A 6000-nucleotide genomic window follows, 5' to 3' on the forward strand; every position below is an offset into this window, starting at 1 on the left:
AAAAAATCGCGTTATTTTAATTACTTTGTAAATATAATTACTTTTACGAGATTACTAGACCTGCATGTGGTTTCTACTTTGAATGATATAATCTCTCGTAGGTGGACGCCCGACTGATGAGTTCGGTTAAAAAAATTCTGAATCACTTCAAGAAAGATAACCTTTCAGGTGAACCGGAATACGTGAAAACCTTTCTGTAAAGAAACAAGTTTGTTTTTCCGGATGTGTAAACAGACTGCGGCTACAGACGTAATCTATTCAATATTGACCAACACCTCAGAACGTACATGAAGTATTTGATTTATTACACTATTATTGTATGAAGTCATTCTCCACACAACTAACGTTGTAGTCAATTTGGTATAACCAGATTGAAGACGAATTAGTCCTAGTTGAGCTTTATTATACACAATTCTTAAAGATCCACCCACATACGATACATTCATTTTTAAATACTAACCGTTCTAAAATTACAAACACCATCTTATAATTCTTAAAGAAACATCCTTCAAATAAAAATATTTTACAACAGCTACTATTAACATTTATTGATAAACAGAACACAAAAGTTTCGACCTTCCTTGGTAATCATCAGGTTTACCTTAAGTATTAATACCAGCACTTTGGAAATTCGCGATTTCACTTACTTTCGAGAAATAACCAAATATGGGAAAGGATATATTGTACAAATAAAACAGTGTTATTCATGTACAGAGTAACTGAAAATTAAGACATGGAAATATTATGGTTGAAGTCCAACCCACACATAGGTAACTTCAGAAGCTGAACAAAGTTATGCGTCGTTCTTCGTGAATTGTAAGAAATTATTCACACGAAAAATAGTGGGCAAATGAAGATAATAGAAAACAGCATAAACTCGTGAACCAATAAGGTAAAGTGTAGTAAAGGAAAGTTCAAGAACAACATGGATAACTAAATTACATGGGTCGAAGTCTCCATTGGAAGATGGAAAATGCAATATATTGTAGGCTGAAATTTTTTGTTAGCCGTGGGCGTAACAAGAAGAGACTTTTATTAAACTAATTATACAATAGTAGGGACATCAAAACGAGTATTTGTTTCAAACGAATCGTTTGAGTTTCCTAATTTTAAGAATAGGTTTATATTAGCACCTAATAAGAATAGGTTATGAATAAAGTTTTGTACAACGTGTATTAACGTTTAATTTAGTTAACTTGAATTCAACATATTATTACTCTAACGTCAGGTTTGAAAAGGTGAATTTTACAGTAAAAAAAATAACTTTGCAGTCAGAACTATTCGTACTGATCAAGTTTGCAAGTTCAATTTTGCTGCAGAAAGAGCCCTTTCCGAGCGGCAATCCGAACGTTTCAGTTTGTACGTTTGCCGTTAGGAAAAGTACTGTGACGTAATAGTTGCTAAACAAACCGCTAACGCCAGCGTGTTGAATATAAATAAACATAGCCAGTGCTTACGGAAAAACAGAGGCGGAGTCTGTTTTGACTGTGTTCTGAACAGTGTTGAGTAGCACCATATCAATTCAAACCTACTCTGAACAAACCTAGAAAGACTTACTTTTGACTCAGATCTGACAAGTTCTAGTGATGAAGACAGTTCCACGAGCGAGAGTGGCGGAACTGTGAGCGATACTGATAACTCCCAGGCCGGTTGAGAGTCCGTCATACCTCCAGTGGAAGAATGGTAAGCTTAACTCATGAGAAATATAGTCCACTGTCTGGACAAGGAAATCAAGGTTTCACTGACTTTCAGGATCCACAAATTCAAAACACGCTAATTATCCAGTTAACTTCTTCCAAACCTTGTACTTTTTAGATTATATTATACTAGTTATTGTTTATTGCTTTATACTGCACACGTATCTGTAAGTTTGTTCTTTTCGTGACGGCAAGGGATAGCTTCCGAATGGTATAACCTGTATGCTGCAGGCTGAGGTCAGTCCTCAGCTCTACACGAGGAAAGATGGTGGGAACGATCCTGTCTACAGCCGATGTTGTTTTTTTTTTAGTCTCAACCTGCCTGGCTTGAAACCCACGGAATGCAAAACATTGGGATCCGATACAACACATGAGCATACAAGGTGATCTTGAGAAAGTTTTGCATGGTGGGAATGAGTTCAGTTCTTCCTATTAACAGTTTGCACCCACTGTTGACACCTTATCCGTTCCTTCTCTTTACACGGAGACGAAAAGAAATTTTTGCCCGCTGCCGAACCGTTTTTACAACCATAAGCAACGCAGTAAAAACATGTTATCGTAAAATAAACATCAAGTAGCAATATCAAGACAAATAGCCTCACAAAGTATGTAATCCGACAAAAGCACCGATAGATTTATATAAACCACCAGCATTGATAGGAACACAACGGTCAGCGCACTACGAAGAGCGTTTGGCAATTATTACGTCATAGTTGTAAAACGACACGGTAACAGGCAAACGACCTAGAGGAATTCGAGTTCGAGGACACGCATATTTTGTTTCAATTTTTACTCGAAACTGAAAGTGTTTAAAAATATGGCAACTAAAGGAATTATACCTAACCAAAGTACACTTTCTAATGCAATTGTTAAGTGTAATGAAAATTCACCTTTAACAACACGTTGTGTTTCGCTATTGCAAGTTATCTAGTTTCCTTTTAAAAGAGATTTGATCTATAGGGAATACCGCTATATTCTATTACCCATATGAAAAGACTGCACTAGTTGAAACAACCAGATATTAGGTAGTTTAATTCCGTCACAATGAATGTTAACCGTGACTAGTATTTTATGTTCGGTATAGGTTGATGTATGTTTAGCCTATATTAATATAAAGAATTATAGGATGTAATTGTGCTGTATTGTTTGTTTGAAGGAGTGGGCGAGATCTTAAAGAGTGTAGGATGTAGTTTAAAACATTTTAGTTGGAGCAAGAACATCTAAAAACAGATTTAGAGATGAAATTTTGATTATATTGGAACTTATTAGAAAACCATTTCTATTCACTAACTAATGGTTAGTGTTCTAACCAAACGTTAAGTACCAGTCTAATTTTGTATAGATTTCTAAAAAGGATGGAAGTCCTTGCTACCGCAGTAATTATATGTAGTATTGCTAAAACGATTAAGTCACATTTGAAGGTTCATAACCAGCTTATTGATCTAAACGGAAATATGGTATGTAATAGTTGTGGTTTAACTACAATAGTTAAAAATATAGGAGGTACAGTGAATGTTTATGTAGTTTTAGTTAAGTGATTTCAGATTAATAAATACACCGGAATAAAAGTTAAATTTATTAATTTATAAAAGGAAAAATAGAAAGTAACAAATGTAATAAAGTAAACAATCTAATAAAATTCATTAAACAGGAACCAGACCAATACGTATAGGGAAATTCATTCCGTCTTACTACACGTGCAGGACGTACAACCACAGGTTTCTCCTTCTATAGAGAAGGAGATTACATGTGTAATAAAAATTGAAGTTTATAAAAAACATTAGTAACGAATGAAGATTTTAATGTTTAGGATTAAAGTTAAATTCCATACAGTATGGACTACATAAGATTATACATACCTGTACACTTACATCGATCTTCAGTTTCGGCTTTTTTATTGCATGTAGTGCACTTACAACCGTCTTCTTTACCACAGGTGCACTTCTCGATACATTTGCATACAGGATCTTAAAGAGAAATGTGGCACAAATTAATGAGGTGTCATGATAGATTGAAGTTCATTATGATATTTGGTTATGTCAGGAACGTTACTTTGAGGTTCATGTGATGTCAAACAACGAACGCATAGTTTAATCTTCGTAATGCACAATACATTAACTTCCATACTGAATGCGTATCTAGTGTAGTGCAGTTTTGTTACGATACTTCGTTAAGGATACGTCATTATGATAAGATTGTTGAAACAGGAGGCGAAGTGGTGGTTTTGTGGAGTTACAACTGGAAGTTTTAACTGTTATTGAAAAACTTGCACCGTCTTTTAGATTGAGATGTCAGACAACAGGATTAGCTTTCTTGTCCCAATATCACATTTAGATAAACGGGACAAGTTAAGTAGTGTTAAACCTTCGAAATCAGTTTATTTCAGTGGTACATTAGGAAGTCAGTGGGAGGAGAAATCCCGCTTAAGTGAGAGAGGATTACTATTGTTCCAACACAAACTGTCTTAATAGTTGTTTGTAAATAACAGTTACATTCCGTTAAAGCCGCAAGAAATACGGTAATTCTGTGTATAGTTTGATACAACGACTCAGGCTGATAAACCTATTGTTTGTTTATAGAAGAAGTTAATTTGTCTGCCAGTTTATTTTGTAAAGGATTTATATATGACAAATTACATCTATATTACAGCGCAAGGTAATTAGGGCTGGTTGTGTTCTAAAGGTAGTTTAGACGATATTTGATTAAAGCTATTGTTTCTGGATTTTATTTTCATATAAAACCTTATTTCAGTAAGGGGGGGGGATAACTGATAAATATTTAGTAAATTATGGATTCACGCTACTTCTTTAACGTTATGTTTAACTACGAAATCGTATAGAAGGGCATTTAAGCAGTATTGTTAAATAAGCAAGCCGCTAAATATGAATATTTAGATTCATAACCAAGAGACATATCTGGTACTTATTTCTTGAGGGAGTAGGAAACACAGATCGGTGAAATAATGTTTGAAGTTTCATTAAGTACATGTTAGGGGGGAGGTTAGTAGAGATCGTGGTGATCTCTGGATTTATTAATACGTAGGCTTACCATAACTTACAAACCCGGATAGTTTCTATATTTTATTAGAGGTAATGACAGTGGTATAATAAAAAAATATTGTGGTAAACTAACTTACCTCGAGTTGTGATGCCTGCCATAAAAAGGAATACTGGTAGTGAATACAGAAGTAGTAGTGGGGATTCTGTGTACAACTACTGAATCACAACAAACCATTGCAGAGGTCATTTAGTCACCTAATTTAGAACCATTTCTAGAAATAGGAATGGAAGGACGGTTAAAATGTTCAAGAAATAACAGTCAGTATTTCCAATGGGAGTGTCCATTTTTCTCTAGTGACTAAAATATAGGTCATAGTTTGGGACTGTAAGAAGCCACGATGGGATCACCAGTGGATATATAAATGTTATCTAAGAACAGACTAAGTTTATATAACTGTGCCTGGATATGAAGGCACAAAGAAGCGATGGCAGAGCGTCTGGTCTGAAAAGTATAACCCACTGAGGAAGAAAACAACTCCAGGTGGGATGTTTTGGTAAGGAAGTTTCGAAGCATAGTAAAGACAGTTACAAACGGAAGGGTACAAAGAAGGTTCATGAAACTATGTATAAGCTTTGAATTGGAGAAGTGCAGAAAGCCCCAGTGCAGAGCTGAAGTACTTCGTAAATGCGTTCAAAAGCATCTTTAAGGCTGAGGGTCTGGCAGAGCCATGGACAAGCTGTCTATGGTCTAGTTTAAATCGAGTAAGATATGAGTAAAACAGAATACTGAACTACTACGCACGTGGTGAAAGAGGGAGACACGGAGGAGATGTTCAATGCTCTTCTATATTTGATCAATGGCTGCTAGATGTGTGGTAAAAAAGGTTACATTAATGTTAAAGGTAAGCCCCAAGAACTATCTTAAGGACTACAGGTAGTACAACTTTACTGATGCGGAGTTAAGGATCCGTGAATAATGAAACATGTTTGATAATGTCCATGTTACAGCACTATCAGTTCCTCTCCCAATAAACTAAAACGCTTAAAAACAGGTCAGGGCTCTATGTAAATTAAGATTGTGTTTGTTGTTGGAAGATATGCCTTTTTTTTTTTTATCAGAACGTAGAGATAATTCTGTGGCAAATTAGTAAACTAGACCGGACATCAGGACAAACCCCCTCAAACCGGGACGCATGGTTAGCGTATTTTTAAGAGTGTTCCTACATTGTTGTTGCAATGATTGGTTGAAATTTATCATTGTTGCTACGGCGTTATTTAGTATTCAATAGAGTTAGTTTATTTTA

At 35.3% G+C, this 6000-nt stretch overlaps 1 long non-coding RNA gene across 1 annotated transcript in view; it reads right to left on the reverse strand.

The window, feature by feature from the left end:
* Positions 1-3252: 3252 nt before the first annotated feature.
* Positions 3253-6000, reverse strand: part of LOC143239627 (uncharacterized) — a 23540-nt gene continuing 20792 nt past the window's right edge. The window contains exons 3-4 of the long non-coding RNA XR_013021266.1: positions 3557-3664; positions 3253-3425 (exon numbers count right to left, since the gene is read on the reverse strand). This is a non-coding gene — a long non-coding RNA (uncharacterized LOC143239627). The remainder of the gene's footprint in view (positions 3426-3556; positions 3665-6000) is intronic.

Source organism: Tachypleus tridentatus, chromosome 13, assembly GCF_004210375.1.
Source record: "Tachypleus tridentatus isolate NWPU-2018 chromosome 13, ASM421037v1, whole genome shotgun sequence".
NCBI classification, from domain to species: domain Eukaryota; kingdom Metazoa; phylum Arthropoda; class Merostomata; order Xiphosura; family Limulidae; genus Tachypleus; species Tachypleus tridentatus.